This window comes from Balaenoptera acutorostrata, chromosome 6, assembly GCF_949987535.1.
Source record: "Balaenoptera acutorostrata chromosome 6, mBalAcu1.1, whole genome shotgun sequence".
Taxonomy (NCBI): Eukaryota; Metazoa; Chordata; class Mammalia; order Artiodactyla; family Balaenopteridae; genus Balaenoptera; species Balaenoptera acutorostrata.
This window is the reverse complement of record NC_080069.1, coordinates 72624115-72645741: the sequence shown is the minus strand read 5'-3', so window position 1 is coordinate 72645741 and position 21627 is coordinate 72624115.

The following is a 21627-nucleotide window of genomic DNA, read 5'->3' as shown; positions in this document are numbered from 1 at the left end:
AAATCTTTGCGTTTATTTAATAATGAAATATCAAGAACAGAAAGTAAAAACAGAAAGTAAAAAACAATCCCATTTAAAACTGCATCACAAAAAATACCTAAAAATAAACTTAACCAAGGAGGTAAAAGACCTATACATTGAAAACTATAAAACATTGCTAAAGGATATTGAAGATAATTCAAAGAAATGGAAAGATATCCCATGCTCTTGGATTAGAAGAGTTAATATTGTTAAAAATATCACGTTTAAATGCAGCTAAAATAAGAAGCATTTTCCTTTGCAGGTATTCTTGCCCTTCTCGAGAGCTTTCCTATTTTCTCCCATTCCTTGATGGCTAGCACTATGCCCTACACATAACAGGTACTCAGTAAGTTTTTTTCTACAACTCATCTTATTTCTCAATACTTAGCTCTAACTTCCAAATTCAGTCTGCAACATACAGTTCCAGCTTCCCTTTTCTCCCAGTATTTTATACAATCTGATCTAACTCCTAAACTCATGAATTAGGACTGCTGTTGTTCCAAGAGGTGACCTACCTTAGCCAAGTTGAGTAGGTGAGCTGTCTTATTGTCTAATCCTCTTTCAACTCCAGCTTGTTACTTCTGGTTCTCATTTATTTAATTGCAGCAAGTATTCTGCCTTCTAAATCTTAATAATGTCCCATCAGTTATGTTCATCAGGTCCTAAGCATTTAGTTCTCCCCTGACTCTAAGGGTAACTTGTATCCAGTTCCATCCTCCATCCTGTGACCCCTCTTTCACTCTTAGGGGGCCAGCTGTTGGCCAGCGTTGCCGCTCCATCTTTAATATTTACAAGGCTTCTGACACGGATCCATATTTTAGCTTAAATTTACAGGGTATGCCTTGTACTGGTGAGAAGAATTCTATCTCCCCAAGTACTAAGAAGTGAAGCAGAATCTTTCCTTCTAAAAGAAACAATCCATCTTCTCACTTTTGCCTTATCTGTTAAACCAGACAAAAGCAGTACAAAATTGTGCTATATATCTCTAAATTCCCTATTGATTTAAACCATATATCCTATGATTTTTTTCACTATAGTAGAAGTTTGTAGTCAGACTTCAGTCTATGGCAAAAAGAGTGGAAAACTTCAGTAAGAGGTCACAGTCTCACAACCACAAATTTCCCCAACCCCTTGGCTGGTTGGCTGGCGGCTAAATCAGTGGCACCAAAAGCAAACAAACAAACAAAACATAAAACAATTTATTTCTTTAGGGATGAGAGATTGTCTTTTCTGTTGTCACAGCCATCCCAGTTAAAGGCCGAGTGTTTTCCCTGCCAGAGATGAGAGCTCCTATTAATAATGAATGAGAAAGAAAAGAGTGTTGAAAAGTATGTGGACTGTGTGAGATGCCCTTGTAGGTCCTCAGCTCTTACTAAAAACCATGAACTATGTGTGAAGGATCTTTTGTAATTCTAGGACTAATTAGTCACGTAAACATGAACAAAAGAATTGTTTTTTCCTCAACTGCGAAGTAGGGATGAATACTGCCCTACTCACCTAAAAAGGGTTTAGAGAGAACAAAATAATATCATATGGGGAAAATGCTATTTTGTAATCATAAAGAGTGATAATTCTGATTCTTAAGGAGGAGCATAGGTTTTAAAATCATTCCTGCCATGACAACATTGTTAAATGAGTTCTTCCTGAGTCTTCCAAAGGTATCAAATTTTAATATTCTGTTGGGTAGGTAAGATCTGATTCCTTTCCACTATTAACTCTGCCCAGAAATTCTTAGCCTCTTGTTCTCAGCAAATATTAGTGGAACGTCAGGACCTGGCTTTGGCAAGAGTGAGATATGGACTTTCCTCCTCAATAGCCAGATGCTTAAGATTAGTTTATAGCTATAAACTAAACATCTCCTGAAATAGGAAATGACTGTTTTTACCACTGAAAGATGTATTTCATACATTAGCAATGCCACAGTTGCCCCTAACATTTGCGGTAAGACTAAGGTGCTTACTTGGCCTTTATGAAACTGGGGAAGCATTTTGTTAACTTATACTGCATAATAAGAACTAAAGTCTTAGACATACTCTGGCATGCATTTTTCATTTGCCATAGTTAAGTCCACTCTACTTCAATCAAACAGTATGTTAACTGCAGTAAGTGCCTACCATGAGCCTTACACGTTCTAGGATTCTGGGGAAACATTTTAGGATGGACTATTGTGGATGTATTTTTGATGAATAAGCAGGAATACTTCTCCCTTGCTGGCTTGAGATATATGCTGAATTTGGGAGCCTGAAAACCCTTGGTCAGCTTAGCCAGGGACTGAGTTTACTCTCTGCCCCTGGGTGATTGCTTTTCTGTCCCTTGGTGAGGCCCAGAGAGATGAACATTACTTCCTCTGAGGTAGAGGCTGTGTCCCCCAGTACTGTTCAGGGTTTCTTCATTTTTATTGGGCATGGTCTCCTTTGGCCAATAATATTTTTAAATTCATAAAATGTACTAAGTTACAAAGGAAAACAACTATATTGAAATAGACTTTTATGTCAGAAGACTTCAGGTTAAGAACCTTTCTGAAGAATTCTTTCTGATAAAGAATAATGGTGCAATAACAACAAAAAGAGATTCAAAATATTTATATTGAGCTTTATAGTGATTTTCCTTTGAAGAGTTTATAGAGTTATTAGAACTATACATTTGAACTATAATAGTATATCCTCAGTACAGACACAGAAATGCACCCAGCCCAAAGTTTGCTACAGTGGAGGGCTTCAACTCTAGCCTTCTCCCCGCTCTGCTGTCCTGTCCAAAGAAATGTACCAAGGACATCCTATATCTTGAGTACCTGACCATTGAGTAAGGCCCCAGGGGCTGAAGGCAGAGCTACTATTGTGAAAGTAGGGAATGAGAAGTGCCAGAGGTTGAGTATAAGACTAGGTGAAAACTAGAAAAGCTGGAGTGAACAGAGAGACACAGCTAAGATTAGACCCAAGGAGTCTAGCCACTCGTCAGTGTGGCTCTAGAGCGAGGGTAGATGAAAAAATGAAGTAGAGTCCAAGATTGCGTTAAAGGTTAATTTCTAATTTTGTTAGCTGTGTCATGGTATGCCTCTGATATAATTTAAAATGTTTAAGTCAAGAGAGAAGTAAATATTATATTTAGGTAATAGCGATAATATGTAACAGAACAGGAAACAGATATTTATGTTTTCTATGTATTAATAAAATTTTTCATGTTTGTAAACAAACTCTAGTCATTAAAACCAAATGTAGAAATGTTCCATAATTTCAGTTGGCCAGTTAGGATAGTGGATTTATTTACACTTTCTTCCTGATGACTTAAAAAAAATTTTTGAGACAACAGGTAAAACGTCCTCCTCCTCCACATAGCTACTTAAGAATAGTATTGGGCTTCCCTGGTGGCGCAGTGGTTGAGAATCTGCCTGCCAATGCAGGGCACACGGGTTCGAGCCCTGGTCTGGGAAGATCCCACATGCCGCAGAGCAACTGGGCCCGTGAGCCACAATTACTGAGCCTGCGCATCTGGAGCTTGTGCTCCACAACAGGAGAGGCCGCGATAGTGAGAGGCCCGCGCACCGCGATGAAGAGTGGCCCCCGCTTGCCACAACGGGAGGAAGCCCTCGCACAGAAACGAAGACCCAACACAGCCATAAATAAATAAATAAATAAATTTAAAAAAAAAAAAAAAAGAATAGTATTAATTTTGTGTTCTGACCCCGCGACTTCCTTCAGTAACCAATCTGCCCTGACCAACAGAGCCACCTAGTGGTCATTATAGGAAACTCTACAATCCAGAGTTCCTTTAACACAGGGCTTCCCAAATTACAGCCTGCAGGATCTCTCCGACAGCATGTTAAAGCACAGGTTGCTGCGCCCCATTCCCAGAGATTCTGAGTCAGTAGGTATAGAGTTGGGCCCAATAATCTGGATTTCTAACAAGTTCCCAGGCGATGCAGTAAAGCAGAGCTGCTGGTCTGGGGATCACATTTTGAGAACCACTGCTTTACCATAATGTTCTTCTTTCTTTTAAGGGAGATATATGTACAGGCTATATTCTGGTTTTCAACAATCTCACTGACCAACGATCAGTTAATTTCACACTTCAGGTCAGTCTCTTTTTCACATGAACACACACTTTCTCTTGTAACTGCATTTTTGTAACATGTCTTGTCCACCTTTCACCTAAGATGTCACAGAAAAACTTTTTTTTCTACTTTTCTTTTCCGCTCATTTTCTTTCTTTTTTTTTCAGATGTAATTAAAATTAAAAAAGGAAAAAAGAGCCTGACATGGTCTAAAAAGCATGACTAGTTAACACATCTGATTAAGTAAATAACAGTACAAGTTTGAAATTTGCCAATTGCCATTATATCCTGAAGCCTTAGAAAGTGTCAGATCATTTATACCTCCACTAAAGTTTCCACTGGCCTCCACCTCTTCCTCTAATTAAAAATGTGCTCTCATCAAAAAATAATATTCAGAGTAAGGAAGGTTATTTTATATTTTTGTTGTTATTAACTATATTTTGTTGAAAGCATAGAATAGTGTTTAATACATAATGAGTTAAGGAGATTTTGAGGAGCCATAAGCATGATTTCTAATCATATTTCTTTGTGGAATGGGTCCTACCTTCCAAAAAAATCAACTTATGAATGAACTTCTGGAAATTATTTATTTATAAGTTTAGGGCCACCAACGCTCATAGAAGACTTTGACAATTAAGATGTGTGCACCTATAGAAATCACAAAGAGAACTCTCTTTGTAATAAAAAACCCACAAGTGGCAGAGAAATATTAAGCAGATCCTGGTGCTTAATATTTTTACTCACAACCCAAGGGGTTGTGAATCTGGGTTACCCCATAAACTTCAGAGTTGCCATGATGGTATTCTTAAAGACCTTATCTTCTTATTTTACCTCAGGAGCATTTTGAAAATAAAACCAAACCAACAGCTGTTCCCCCACCCCACCCCAGTTGATTTCATCTTTTCAAAAAGAAAAAAACAAACACAAACTTCCTGAGACTTTGATGCATGTTCAGGTCCCTCAGAGCCAGCATGGCAATCCATCAGTCACTTCCCCTTGCAGTTGTGTCTCCCAGATGCTACCATGAGAAGCTTGAGTGTCCCTTCAGTGGGAGCTCTGGGTAGAGATGAAAGATGTGTGGAGGACACCCTGACCCACCTTTGTCAGTGTCCCCACAGCCAGAGTGACTTTAAAGGCCAAGTGAAAAAATACTGGGGACTAATTTGTAAGCAAAGGTTTTCTTTGAAGTTAAGCAGACAAGTGGATTCAAAACAATTGTATGTGTAAGCAAAACTGGGCATGCTTTTTTTTCTGGAAACAGCCAGGACTTTTGACACAGCAGAGCTGCAAGTGTGGGGCATTTATTTAGTAGGACCTTTGGGACCAGCAGTCTTAGATCTCTGGACCTCAGAGAAATAAGGAAAATCGTTCAGCACACTGAGGTGTCGTTGCTTCCTATGTCTGTTTCAGGGTTTCTTCTTGAGAAAAGACAGGCCATGATTCTGCTCTGCATTAAACCCTGAGATCCAGCTTCCGCAGCACAAGGCACGATAAGGTATGGGTTTATGGAAAATAGATATTCAAGGACATAAAGGTATTGCAGACACTCTTGACCCCAGAGACACAAGACCTTGAAGGAAACTTGGGAGTCAATACCCCATTACCTTCCAAATATCTCCCTTCTGGACGTAGGATAAAGGGCTCCAAAGATCTTGGATTCTTAGTCTCTGGTTGGGAGTGAGATTATTGGGAGACTATGTGACTGACTGAGACTCAGGACCTGGTGCTGGGCTGCCCCAGCCCTTGGGCAGAATGTTCTCTCTGTAGGCTCCTGTCAGGTAACTAAAGACTTGTCTCTGATGGACAAATGCTGCACTGAGTACCACAGAGGATGCCAATCAAGTTGTAATCAATACAATTCATATTTAAATTATCCACCATTATCCCTGCTTGAAATTCAAACCCAAACTCATCAGTGGCAAAGATTGCATCATCTTATCAGGAAGAACTTTCTTATAATGTATTAGACTCATTACACTTGTGTAGTAAATTCCCACCACTACCTAGTGTGAAACATCTTCTTCAAATCAGTTGTTTATGAGAAACAAAAAGTCCAAAATGACTTCTGAAATCCTGGGGAAACATGGGAACCTGGGAAGCATGACAAACTCTCCTGCCAATAGCAAGGGATTTTTCCAGTGTGGGTCTCTTTTTGCCTTCTTTCTTCTTTGCCTGCAAGGAAAGATTTCTACCATCTCTTGGTATTTTTGGTCACTGAGTTCTTCCTCTGCTAGCCAGCTCAAACATCCTTGCATTGATGCCAGAGAGCCCAGGCAGAATACCAGTGCGTCTCTCTGTCCAGCAGGCAGCACATCTGTATTTACCACGGTAGAAATGATATCAGCATGTGCAAAAAACAGCTGCTGTCTTCAGGTTGCCAGCACCCAAGAACAAAATTAAGTCCAACCTAGAGAGGGTGGGAGGGAGACGCAAGAGAGAGGGGATATGGGGATATACATATATGTATAGCTGATTCACTTTGTTTTACAGCAGAAACTAACACACCATTGTAAAGCATTTATACTCCAACAAAGATGTTAACAAAAAATTAAAATTAAAAAAAAAGTAAGTCCAACCAACCTAATATATTTTCCACTGTGTGTCCCAGAAGTTTGAAAAGAGCTCCTTAAATTGCTTTGTTTCCATTTTTATGGCCCCAGGGGGAAAATATCTATCAAATTTAGTATATGCATTTTACTTTGTGGCACTTTGAGATTCAACCATATCATCTGTAACGAAAACAGAGCAACCTTTAAAATAAATTTTAAGAAAACCAAAAACCTCTCTGCCAGAGACATGGCCTGAACCAGTGCCAAAGATTTCAAGCTGGTGAACCAGCAAAGGAGTCAGATAAATCAGTGAGTGTAACAGGTCTGATCTATTTCAGCTCAGATTAACCTCTTTACTGGGTCTTCAATGGCCAAAAGTCCTGGGTTGCAGGAATAAAAATGTTTAATAGAGCAGAACCTCTGGGGAAAAAAATAAACAAAGAGAAACTGCATAAAGAAAAGTGAGAAGTGTGATCATAGCTACACATGACCCAACTATGGTGAGGATTGAGAGCAGGGGAGGGAAGAATTCTGTGCCAATCTGAGAACCAGATTTATTTCACTTGTATATAATAATTCCAGGTCCCAGTGACAATTTACATTAGTTGACAACAGTTGCTTATAGGTCAGGTAACAATAGCACTGAATAACCTCATAATGAACAACTGTGGATTTCACATTGGTAGTAACTGCATTTCATGCTCTTCGAAAGCCTCAGAAAGGCTCTGTGAAAAATACAGAACCGGGTTCTGTTTTTCTGATTTCCCCACGTCCCCCCTCCCAGGAGAAAGCCCTTTCCACATCTTTAGAAGGAAAGTAGTGGGTGAGAAGATGACCATGCGTCATGAACCAAGTAGGTCTTTTTCTGGGCCAAAATCTGTGGATGTTTTCTAAGAATGGAAGATACCCATTTAAGCAACAAAGAGTTACAAGTGATAGAGGAGCCCATTCCTGGGCTGACCAGGACAGGGACAGATTTTGTATAGGATGAGCAAGGGAATTAACATATAGGGGCCCCTTCTCTGTGTCAGTCATGATGTTTGGTTTAATCCTACAACTTAAGTATTATTACAGTGACTGGAACAGTCCAATCTGAATCCAGGCCTGTAGGCTTCGGGTGAGTAAGTGTCCTAGGCTAGTGTTTCTCACACTTTTACCCCCAGTTTTATTGAGGTATTATTGACATATAACATTGCATATGTTTAAGGTGTGCAACATAATGATTTTATTTATATACATATATATACACACATATATATGAATGATCACCACAGTAAGTTTAGTTCACATCCATCACCACACATAGTTAACAATTTTTTCTTGCGATGAGAAGTTTTAAGTTCTTATACTTTTTGATTTTTAAAGATTTTTTGATGTGGACCATTTTAAAAGTCTTTATTGAATTTGTTACAACATCGCTTCTGTTCTATGTTTTGGTCTTTTGGCCGCAAGGCATGTGGGATTTTAGCTCCGCGACCAGGGATCGAACCTGCACCCCCTGCACTGGAAGGCAAAGTCCTAACCACGGGACCACCAGGGAAGTCCCAAGTTCTTATACTTTTAACATACATATGAATTTACCTAGGATCTTGCCCATTGCAGATGCTGATTTAGCAGGTCTAGGGTAGGGTGCCAGGTTCTGCATTTCTAATGAGCACCCAGGTTATGCCAGATGCTCTAGCTCCTCAGACCATACTCCCAGTGCTGAGTTCCAAACCCCAGGTATTTTGACAGTTTGGGGACTTTACAACCTTGAACTCTGTTGAAATTTTGAACTCTCTGGGACAAGAGATGAATTATGTCAGGTGGCACCCAGTGATGCTGAATGCATCCATGCAAAGGCAAGTTGGCCTAGTTTCTGACACCCTTACTTTGTGACTCACTAGGGTTTCTCCAAAGAATTATTGGGCTGCAGCCATAAGCATTGTTTTCATTTCCACTGTAGACATTTTCAAATTTACTCATGGACACCCTGGAGAGAGCTATGACAAAGCTTTGGATATGTGTGAAACTCTGTGACCCTTCTTCAGTTCTGATATTCACAAAATATTACTTAGAGACAAGAAAATGTTAAGTTTCAAATACCCACACACTTTCCCATTTGAAGACCCCATTATTACTTAAATATTTACTGAGAAGGCAAAAAGTATATAGCACCAGGCTAAGAACTTTAATTTTCACTACAGTGTGAAATTTAGCACAGAATATTCTCACTTTACACAATTCCTCAGGTTCTGTGATAAGATCAAGAAGCTTTACATGAATTGGTATAAATCAATATATAATATTAATACATGTATTTAATTTTTAATTTTATTACTATGTCCATATGAATTTTTACTATCAAAGATATGTATTAGAAAATGGTCCTATAAAAAACTCATATGGTATTTGTTCTCAAACCATATGAACTATGTTTCCTTAGAGGTGTCTCTATAGGACATCAATGTGTTGGTCTCCATAAGGTCAATGAAAATTCATGACTTAGTAGGGAAGTTAGAGATAAATACATGGGTTTGAGAATTTTCACAAATAGTGATACTTGAAGTCATGGGATGGAAGAGATAATCCAGTGGGATCTTGACAAATGTCTCCTTCAGTCTCAAATCCCCATCTCTAACCCAGCTGAGATACCCTTTCTTTTATAAAGCTCCTACCCCTAGGTATAACATTGAGTAAGATTATTAACTTTGAAAGGGATTTTAGAGTCATCTAATGTAAGTAGGGTGACCATATGATTTATCTTCCAAACTGGGATACTTTTGGAAGTGAAATGGAGAAGAACTAATAATTATGCTAGAACAACAGGTGTAAACTAGAACTGTGTAGGGGAAAGTGGGATGTGTGGACACCCTAAATATAACCCCACCTTCGAATGAGGATAAAAATCCACCAAATCCCATCCCAAACAGTTGGTCATTTGACCTCTTTGTTGAACATCTCTGAGGGAAGATGCTCATTCCTACACAGGGCGCTTAATCCACTGTTAGATACTTTTAGTTAGGTTGGCTTAATTATTAGAATTTTCTTTCTACCATTGGCATGTTATTTGCCTAACATTCCCTTAACTTCATGCTGCCTATTGGGGCCACCTGGAATAAGTGGGCTGCCTCTTCTTGGTATGACTGCGCAAAGGATTGAGTGGTTTCTCCATTAGGCTGAGCTCCTCAAGGTTGATATTGTATCTCTCCCCCTTATGTTTCCCCAGTTCCTTCTAATGGAGTGAATGCATCATGGACTGATGCCTGGTCCCTCTACCAACAATCTGGGTCTTGGGAGATGTCCTAGTCACTAAGAATATTGAAGGATACCTAGTCCAACCCCTCACCCACTGTACACATTTCCTCTAAGACACCCCTCCAGACTGTTGTCTACTTTTTCTTTAAACTTTTCCAGTGAATGAGGAACTTATGCTTTCAGAGTTAGACTGTTTCATCTTTCTCCAACTCACGATTGAATGAAGAATGTTTTGTCAGAGCTCTTAAAAGTCCATTTCATTATACAGTCTACGGAGAGTCTTATCATAGGACAAAATTAATTCTAAGAATTTTAGAGTCAGTAATAATACTGACTAAATCCAGTTGTTTCTGGGAAACATGCAACATTGATAATGAATCATCACTGCCTTTAATTCATTCAATAAAGATTTGTTGACCATGCACTATTTTTTAGAGATTAATCATGTCACAGGATCCCAAGGAAGTTGCAGTTTGGGGGAGAAAGAAGGTAAAACTGTAATAGCATAGCACTTATCACATACTATTCTATTTTTATTCTCTTGTAAATTCACACCTGGTGATAAAGAGAAGGGGAAACCAAACAATGTCAGCATGATAGGGAAGACTTCAAAAGAAGTGACAGGTGAATGGATGAACAGTATTCCCCTAGACAAAGAAGATGGAGAAAGCTGTTAAACAGAGTGCACAATGTGTACTAAGAGATGACTCAAGAATCTCACATTAGATGACTCAGTGGTTCTCAGAATTCATTACACTCGATTCATGGATTAAGTGACTTGGCAATTTTTATATTCAAGAGTGAGATTCTCAGATTCATTAATACCATATTTTTAAAGAATGCATGAAACTGACTTGGAAACTTTAAAATTCTTCAGTGAGAGGATTATTGGAAGTCTTGGTTCTTGTGTTTATTGTATAAAAGACATAGGTCATCTCAAGGCTCTTGTTACCTCCAGAATTCTATTAGTGTCATGGGTGCTGCAGTAAAAAGATTCCTGCAGTGGGAGCCTGGGACCTCTCCTGTGTCCAGGCCTCACTATTAATTAGCCTTCACGACTGAGGAAGGTCTTTCTTCTCCCTGAGGATTTCCTTTTTTGTAAAGCTGGGAGCTGTTCTTTGTAATTCTTAAGGTTCTTTGTGGATCTTGCATTTTATAATAACATCTTCTTTCTTTCCTTGAGTATGTTCTACATTCTTTGTGAGAGAACAATTTCCTTTCTTTTCTTGCATGTTGTCCAGTGGTCGTGTCTAGACTTGGGAACTGGCTTTGCCTGAGCTTGAGGGTGGCCAGTGGTTAATTCCATTGACTGGGAGGAGCTGAGGATAAAGCGAAGCAGATTGGGGCTGGGGAAGGTAGAGACCGCTGTATGTCAGTGTGACAATCTGAATGGGAAACAAAAAACATATCAGAGCTATGTAGTGAAACAGCACTTCTCCACATGCTTGGTATCTTCAGCCCTGGAAGAATAATTCCCAGGTTCTTAGAATTAACTCATAACTTCCTTCTTCCAGTATGACACAGGGCATCATAATTATTATTTTTAATCATGAGATATTTTAAAAATACTCAGAAGTATAGAGAACAATATACAGACACCAGTGAACCTACCACCCAAACTTAATGAACATCAACATATATCTATATATTTGTTTCAAATGTTTTTCCTAAGAAATATAATATTACTAATATTATTATTCCTAAAATATAACTAAAGCCTCAGTGCTCCCCCCACTCCATACCCTCCCTTCCCAAGGGTAAAACTATCTTGAAGTTCACATGTATCATTCCTGTACATAATTTTTTTACTTCTGCAACACATGTATATTTTCTTAAAAATGTATATGTGTAGTGTTATATTGTGCACTTAAAAATGTTACATAATCAGTGTCTTTCTCTATGAATTTGTTTGTGACTTTTTTTTTTTTTTCACCTGGCACTATTTTTGGATATTTGTCCATGCCGATACTTGTAAATCCAATTCTCTCAACATCACTCCCGTATAGCATTATACTGTACGAATAAGGCCTTTTCTTTTATTTATTCACGCCTCTATTGGAGGGTATTTTTATAAAAATATTCTGGGAAGGAGAATCCAGGGTTGATTGAAGGACTCTTTCTCTGTGCTTCTGTTATACCCTAAGTGTGGCAATTTCGTAGCATTTATCATACTGTCTTTTCATCCTTGATTATCTCTCTTCCTACACAGCAGAGACAGTTTCAATTCATTCATGCAGTCATTCATTCAGGAAACATTTAACATTAACAATTATATTCCAAGGAGTTTGCTGTATATATTTTGAAAGGTGAAAACTGAACAGTTCCAGAATAGACAGATATAACCTAGAGTAGAAATCGTGAACTGCGCTGGAGACGCATGGGCTAGATTGAGCACAAAGAGGAGTCTTGTTTTGTTTTTATTTATAATTAAGCTAACATTTTAAAATTGAGAAACTGCATATAAATCAAAGGTTCTGGCTTCTCTTGAAAAACTGAAGAACTGCAACACAGCCTGTACACTTCTTTGTTGAAAACTGACTGAAGCTGGTTGATGGTTGTGCCCTTTAGATGAGGCATACTTTCTCTACTTGGACTGCTTCTCTCATTTATAGTATTGGGTTGGCCAAAAAGTTTGTTCGGTTAGTGAATACGTTGTTCAATAAAGTTCTTCGTGAAAATGAAAAATGTCTTTTTTTACTTAAAACCGAATGAACGTTTTGGCCAACCCAATATATGTTTGGGCCTCATGAATCTTCAAGTTGGCCATGCTTCATGTAGAGCAATATGGGGGAGCTCGGGCTGACATCCTATCTACAGATGTGACAGGGCAAGCATTTCTGACAGAGGGGATACGTTCAAGGGCAGAGCAGAAGGTTAGAAGATGCAGCAGCCTAACCGGTAAGGCACAGAGAGAGGGTCCTTCAATCAACCCTGGAGTACTAGGTCCTGAACACTGTGGAGGACCCATGGTGTTCAGGAGTACTGACGATCTCTATTTACGACACAGACAAATGATGCTATGTTTAATCTCACACAGCAGTTGTGTTTCTGTCTCTTTCTCCCTGTGCTTCACTCAGTTTTTGCTTTTTATAAAGTATTTGATTCGTTATACAATGTTAGTCTCTTCCTTATATATGTTGACAATTCAAAATGGCTTTATTTACCTGATGCAATATTTTTCCTCAAATTCTATCTTCTGCAATATTAATAATATCCATTTTTCTTTCTTCTCCTTTGCATTTACCTGATGGATTTTTGCTTATACCTTTTAAAAATGATTTTTAGTGTCATTTTGTTTTATATGTCTCTCATATACGATACATTTTTTTATTTGGGGGATTTATCTTTTCATAAAGATAAATACATAAAGAACATAACAATTTTATATTTACCATCTTTGTGTTTTAGTGAGGAAATTTAAACAAATGATGTTTAACTTGTATTGCATACCTTGTTTTACATTTTCCTATTTTGGTGTGCTCTCATTTTTTTTCATGCATTTTACTCTAATTATAGGATTACATTATTTCATGTTTGGTTTAATTTTCTACAGTAGTGATCAGGGTACAAAATATTCTAATTCTCAATGTATTAGAGATTGATTTCACATTTACAAAATGCATAATTAAGTGTACATTTCTTTATCAAAGAAAATAAAAAAGAACAATATTTGATATGTCCAAGCCCAAAGAACAATTGAGCATGACTTCAAGGCCCCTGCCCTTCCTACTCCTCAACTTTCTGTCAATTTCATCAGAGGTCAAGGACACCTTTAATTATTATATTATATTATATTATATTATATTATATTATATTAATTATATAATTATATTAAGTATATTAAGACGTTACTAGTCTTCTTTTAAAACAAAGTTTGTTGTCACTTGACTCTGTTTAGTTAATTTGCCTGAACACTCTAAAACCTTTAACGGCAGTTTCCTCATTCCTCTGGTCACCACAGATGTATGAACAGGAGAGCCATTGGGAGGATGGGAGTTTACATAGCTTGGATGGTTTTCTCTATGTAGTGCTTACTTGGGTAAGCACTGGTTTTTCTGGTCTTTATTCCCCTTGCAACTTAGAGTAAATCAAATAAGGATCCGTGGTTGGAATGAGGAGCTGCTTAATAACTAATCTTAATGTTGTTTTAAAGAATTAATAATAGGAGGAGCCACCAAACATTAATGGCCAATGGAGAGGATGTGAGAAAATCATAGATAATAGTTTTAAGGTGTAGAGACTCAGTGGTTTCCAAATTTACTCAACTATTAATTTTCAGAGATCTATTGACTAGAGGTATTTCCTTTTTGACAACTTACAGGAGACAGGATGGCTGGTGGCTAATGCTCTGGTGTAATAAAGACCAGGCTGTCAACTTTAACTTTGTCCTTTGCCAGCTATTCAATTTTAGATGTACCACATTATCTATCTGAGGCCTTAATCCTTATATCTGTAAATGGGGATAATAACACCCTCTGCACAGAATTAAAGGAGGTAGCAAACATAAACTGCTAAGGCTGTGCCTGGTGTATCTTAAGTTTTCAATTTAAAAATATTACTTGGAGATGTTAATATTTGCTACCTGAACAATTCCCAAAGTTATCAAATTAACAGTTTCCAAATTTGCTCTAAGTGTACTGTAGGTTAGAAAAATGTCTGAACCCCAATTCACAGAGTAGGCATTGAGAAGGGAGAACATTGACAAACTGATTTGTTTTTTGGTATATAAACCAAGATGTTGTCAAAGTCACACACTCAGTCCTTCTCTAACTTGCTGACTCAGAAATTCTCAGCTCTGCTGTCTTACTTACCTGTATCTTTCTGACTTATGATGACCTCTTTTGCAATGGGTAGTTCATGGTTTTCCTCTCTCTCTCTTCTACTCATAGACTCATTGCTTGATAGTGTTTCCTTTTCCTTCATCCTCACGCTTTCCATCATACTGACCTATGGTTCACCTCTGAGCATTGCCTTTGCATTCATGGATCATGATTTATTAAGGTCTGCTCTGAATTATGTAGAAGTGCCCCTCTCTCCCATGTCTCATGGATGTGCATCCCAAGCTTTCTTATCCATCCTTTGTAGATACTTTTGCTCATTCTTATGGCTTCCAGTGATCTAGAACTCACAGTTCCATACCTCCAGCCAAAGTCTTGATCCTGTTCCAATTGTTTATTGGACATCTCCACCTGTGGATCCTGCAGAAACCTCAACTTCATCATGTCTCAAAGTACGTGTCTCTCCATCCTGTCCATCTTCTGCCTCTCATTCTATGCTCCCTGGCTCAGGGAAAGTACCAAGTTCCATGCAGGGACAGTAGTCTGAAGCCCTAAAGGTCATACTAGACTCCTCCTGCTTCCTCTCCAGGTCACAAAGCCCACTGAAGTCCAACTTGAAGTAGCACCAAGTCCATCATACTCTTCGCCTCCAGCACTGCTGACTTTATGCTGGCCCTTCCCATTTGTGCCTGGATTAATGCCAGAGCCCCGTTGCTTTCTAGTTCACTTCCTTCTGATGTCTGTTCTCCTCATTCTAAGAGAATGATTGTTTTAAAATCTAACGTTGCTAATGTTACTTCCCCCACCTTTGAAATCCTATGTCTTCTCATAAACTTTGGGGTAAATCCCCAAACCCTAACCACGGCAAATAAAGCACTTTATCATCTGACCACTGCCTTCCTCTCCTGCCTTGCCTCTCATCACCCTCTCATGACCTCCTGGGGTTCCACTTATGCCAGAATATATGTACTTCCCTGAAGACTCCACACTTGTCCTTGTTACCTTACCTTTAAACATGTCCTTCTCTTCGTCTAAAATGCCCTCCCTTCTCTTTATCATCAGATCTCTTTATCATCTATACTTTCCTCTTATTCTTTAAGACCAAGCTCAATTGTCACCTCTTCCAAAAACCTTTCCATGAACTCTTGTGTTCATTAATCATAAATTAGTTCTGACTAATAAATTGTGAAAAAAAGGGACTTTGTTACTTACGAGCCAAAACTATTAAAAGCAATGTGCTGCTTCCATCCCTTTCTTTCTCTGCCATAGAATATTGGAGGCCACGCATTAAAAATGGTATAGTTTTAAGATATATGCCCAAAATATATCAGCCTTCACATGAGAGAAAAATAAACTAATAAAATAAAACCTCTTAGGTTTCAGGGTTGATTTGCTACCACAGCAAAGCCAAGCTATCCTGAATAGGACCACCTCCCCCAAACTGAATGAAGGACACTTCCTTTTTGCCTCTTCAACATGTCTTCACTGGAATTGTTGACTTACTTCTCTTTCTTCTTTTCTGGATTATGAGATCATTAAGGGAAGAGATTCCTTTTTACCTCTGTGGCATCCACTCCAACACAGCGCTAGCAAATAATAGGAACTCAAGAATTACTTGCTGAATTGCACTGTATCTTATCTGTCCTAAGCATGGGCACAGCAGCCACAATAATATCCATTTTTGGTAGGGATTTAGAGTGTAAGGTGACTCTGCCTAAAGTCACTCAATCCACTAAATGTCAGACATGCTTCTGCTCAGCCTTTGTGGTTGGTGAGACTACTCAAGATGAATCTTGAGTTAGTTAAAGCTCTTCTTTTTCTCTCACTTTTATCAGTCAGGGTCCCACAGGAAAGAGATGGCATCTTTGGAAGGGAATTATAAATATTTTTTTTTAATGAAAGAATGATTAATAGAGGTGTGGGAAGGGTTAAGGGAACCAACAAGGGGTGTTGAGGCTCCCGGGCACTAGCATCAGGGCAAGGGTGGAAATGGTGTTCCTAGAGTCTCTTTGAAAGCTGCAACTAAGAACGAAGGTCTATAACGTAGTCATAGGAGGATACAGTGATTAGCATAATTGCAACAAATTTGGAAGGAATACAAGTTATAAATACACCAACCTCTCTCTTATCCTTCCATGGGATCTTCTGATAGTGCTTCCATGCTGGCCAAACCCAACTGAAGCACAGGGGCAATGGAGCCCAAGTGATGCAGTCTCTGAGGTTAGACTCTCAGGGAAGATGGGGCAAATCATTTGAGGGGTAGAATGAAGAATAATCAGCATGGACCTTCAAATCAGTATCTGATACTCAACTGAGACTTGGTGAAGGTTTTTCTTCCAAGTTGGTTTCTAGTGAAGAGTAGGAGGCAAGATAAAGAGTTTATTTTGACTCTAGCCTCTAAATCATCCTCCAGAGCCTAGCTGATATATTATATCCTGTAGGAAGCCTCAGGATGGATAAATGCCCTTCTCTATGTTCACCTACCTTCCAGTGCCTGCCTCTTTCACAACACTTCCCAAATTAGGCTGAAATTATATCTCTTTCTGTGTCAGTCTTCCTTACTAAACTCTCAGCTCCTTGGGGGATAGGGACTGCATCTTATGCATCTTTGAAACTTTAGCTTCTGGAAAGTGTCTGGCATCTAGGATTGCTCACTTTGACGCACAGATTTTTACACAAAAACATACACTTTACACCAAGTGCTAAGTCCTCAGTTGCAAACTCTCTGTTACGTGTGACTCACAGAAAACTAAAAAACAGTGGTTCATAACACATAATATAAAGTTGCCATGGTCTATGCAATTGAATTTCCAGTCCATTGAGGGGAAAAAGTAAAATTATCCAATTGCTTTATGTATTATATTAACCAGACATCTCAACCAGAACATTGAAGAAAGCAGTGTGGGGCAGGCTTAGTCTCTGCCATAGGGACACTTATGGTCTATGATCACACACCCCCGCCCCCCGCCCTGATACACAGAGGTGCACTGAGACTAAAGAGAGAACTGTGACGTTTGTTTCAGGTTTACTTAGATACAAAGTGTCTTTCTATTTGAAAACCGTGTATTATAGTGCAAAGCCCATGGACATTAGAATTAGACTATTTTGAGATTAAGAAGAAATCGTACGGCACTACTTTATGAGCTTGGACTAGTTTCTCAACCTTTCTGAGTCTCAGTTTCCTCATCTGTAATACCTACATATGGGGCTGTTGTGAGGCCTTAAATGAGAAAGTTTTGTAAAGTATATGCTCAGTGTAGGAATTCACTTGCTATGAATTCCTTCCTTTCGCTTTACATTACAACATCATGCTCAGAGACTGGAGATGAGAGACTGTATTCCATCTTACATACATTATACTGGACATGTCGTTATGGAGTTGCCAGTGTAGGTCTATATGAATGGTACCAAAGGGAAAGGGTAAAATCTTTTGGGAATGGTTAATCCAAACAAATATGAATTGCTTAAACTACAATAACTGGATCAGATCTAAATCTCCTCTTTGTTGGTGTGTAAACACTAGCTGAGTCTTTGAATCTGGCATAGTGGCAGGTGGGAGCACCTGTGCTCTCACCCAGACTTCCTTCAGTCTTTATTTCATTATAGTCCGTCAGTGCCCTTCTTGAGGCTGTCCAAGATGCATTTCCAACTACTTTTCCCCCTTTACAACCCAACGCTCACCACAACCACACAGCACACAGTGAGTAAAGCTAATGTGGATTGTAGGGACAAAAATCTTCCAAAGAAAACGAGGGATGTGAAGCAACTCTGTCTCCATTCGGTGCTGTCAGTTCTGAGTGTCAGAGCACAGTCCTATAGTAGACAATGCCATCTTGTGGTTCTTGTGAAAATCATTCCTTAAAAAATTCAAGAAGGTCACTGTTTAAATCTCACTACTAGTGCTCCTTCCTATCACATTTTTATAGATTAAGTCATCATCCACTGAGACTTCACCAAACAAAAACGTGAGCCAAATTATTGATAAAGCAGCAGGTCACTCTAATATGGGAAAATCCCACTACCCTATGTTTAGAGAATCTTAGTACAATTAGTACAATTAGGCATTTGACAGAAAGATAGAGGCAGTCTGGTTCCGTGGTTTGGTTTCCTTGGGAAGCAGTTACACATTTCTTTTTAAAATAACATAGCCTGGAATACTGATTCCCATGCCACACTGTCATCCTCTGTGTCAGCACTTTGAGTATTGAATCCTGTACAGAAAGCTCTCATCCACACTTGTCCAAAAATATTTCCTCTAGGTTACAATCTGCACATAAAGGTTTCAGCAACAGCAGCTGTTTGGGCCACTTTTTGGTGTTATGTGAATGTTGTGGGTTTGGTTTTATTTCCTTGGAACATAAAAATAGGAGGTTTTGGTGTGTTACCTTTGAAACCTCAGGGAAATCAAAACCAGAACTCATTTTGGATGCCTAAGTGATTAATCCATCATATTCTCTGAGTTGAAATAGTGACTTGGTGCACTGGAATAGTTTCTGCAGCAATATTATATGTCTGGTCCGTTCAGAAGTGACCAAAACAACATTAAAAAAAATCCCACAGTAGCACACAGAGTACTTTTATGTATAATAAGCATACCGATTAAGGTTTCTTTTCTTGTTTATAGCCCAATTCCACTGGACTCTACTAAAAGCAAACTTAAATTGAAAATGTGGTTTTAAATTATTAATATTTAAATTTTAATATGTCATACACTGGTATTAAAACACTTTGATAACATCTATGGGAATAAACTGTCAGTGTTTTGGAAGGCAATTTAAATGAATCTCATAAAATTTATTCTTTCAGTCAATAGATACTTTTTGAGTGCCTACTAGTTCTCAAGGCACTCTATGAGGGGTTAGTACCCAGAATGGCGTACTAAGATATGATTCCTGCACTCAAGGAGTTCACAGTGTAATGGAAGAACAAACAAACAAACAATAAATTACAAATTTATGTGGTTAGTTCTGTAATAGGAAAGTTAGGGGTTATATGGGCAAACATTGGAGCAATGCAGAAATCCAATCTAAGTCAGAAAGAGAAAAACAAATACCGTATGCTAACACATATATATGAAATCTTAAAAAAAAATGGTTCTGAAGAAACTAGGGGCAGGACAGGAATAAAGATGCAGATGTAGAGAATGGACTTGAGGACACAGGGAGGGGGAAGGGTAAGCTGGGAGGAAGTGAGAGATGGCAGAGACGTATATACACTACCAAATGTAAAATAGATAGCTAGTGGGAAGCAGCCGCATAGCACAGGGAGATCAGCTCAGTGCTTTGTGACCACCTAGAGGGGTGGGATAGAGAGGGTGGGAGAGAGACGCAAGAGGGAGGAGATATAGGGATATATGTATATGTATAGCTGATTCACTTTGTTATAAAGCAAAAACTAACACACCATTGTAAAGCAATTATACTCCAATAAAGATGTTTTAAAAAAAATCATAGGCTTTTAGATGAAAATGACAAAATAAAACATGAGTAAGTGTTGAGGTGAAAGGAGTGAGAAATAATATTTCACCCAGAGAGAAGAGAATGTGCTTCCTTGGAGACTTTCACCAATGACAACACTTAAAATAACTATCTCACAATGGTGTAATAACCTCAATAGCATTTCTACTGATCTCTCTTCTTTTAATATTCCCACCTTCAAACCCACTCTAGACACAGAACCCTGTGACCCTTTAAAAAATGTAAACTACACAACAACAGCTAAGAAAACTCTACCAAGAGATATACTCAGAAACACTATTAAAAAAATTAAAATTCTAAAAATTGTTCAAGTAACCCACAGAAAGGCAAGAAAATAGAAACACAGGAATAAGAAACAGAGGAAACAATTAAAAAAACTAATAAAATGGAAAACTTAGGCTCTAACATATGAACAATTTGTTAAATGTAAATGGTCTAAATACACTAAAAGTCAGAGATTGGCAAAGTGGATAAGCTCTTCTTAGCTTTAAAATCAAAAGCATGGTATATAAAAAGAAAAATGTATAAATTTGAACTCATAAAAATTAAAAACTCTGTTCTACTAAAGATCCAGTTAAGGAGGTAAAAAGATAAGGTATAGCGTGAAAGAAAATATTTTACAAACCACATATCTGACAAAAATTTTGTGCTGGGATATATAAAAAACTCTTCAAAACTCAACAGTTTAAAAAGCCCCAAACAATACAGTTGGAAAATGGACAAAATACATAAACAGATATTTCACTGAAGAGGATATACAGATGGCCAGTAAACACATGAAAACATGGTCAGTATCTCATTATTATCAATCATTAGCTATTATGGAAATTCAAAGTAAGACAATGAGATATCATTACAACCTACAAAAATAGCTAAAATTTAAAAAAAATAGCAACAACACTAAATACCTGCAAGGATTTGGAAAAAGTGGATCACGCATACATAGCTGGTGGAAGTGTAGAATGGTACAGCTACTCTACTAAAGGATTTGTCCGTTTCTTTTAAAACTAAACCTACAATTACTATATGACTCAGCAATTTCACTCCTGGGCACTTATCCCAGAGAAATGAAAACTTAGATTCATGCAAACACCTGCACGTGAATGTTTACAGCAGCTTTATTTGTAACAGCCAAAGACCAGAAACGACTCAGATGTCCTTCAGTGTGTAAATGTTCAACAAACTGTGGTACATTCATACTATATAATACTACTCAGCAATAAAAAAATGAACTATTGATACACATAACAACCTGGATGAATCTCCAGAGATTTACACTGAGTGTAACAAGCCAATCCTCAAGGATTATATACTCTATGATTCCATTTATTAATCATTCTTTAAATTACAAAATTATAGAAATAGAGAACAGTTTAGTGATGGCCATGGGAGAGGAACGGGGAAGGGAACAAGAGCAGGATGGGTGTGATTGTAAAAGGGCAACCGGATACAGATAACACACTACTATAGATAAAATATATAAAAAACAAGAACCTACTGTATGGCACAGGAAAC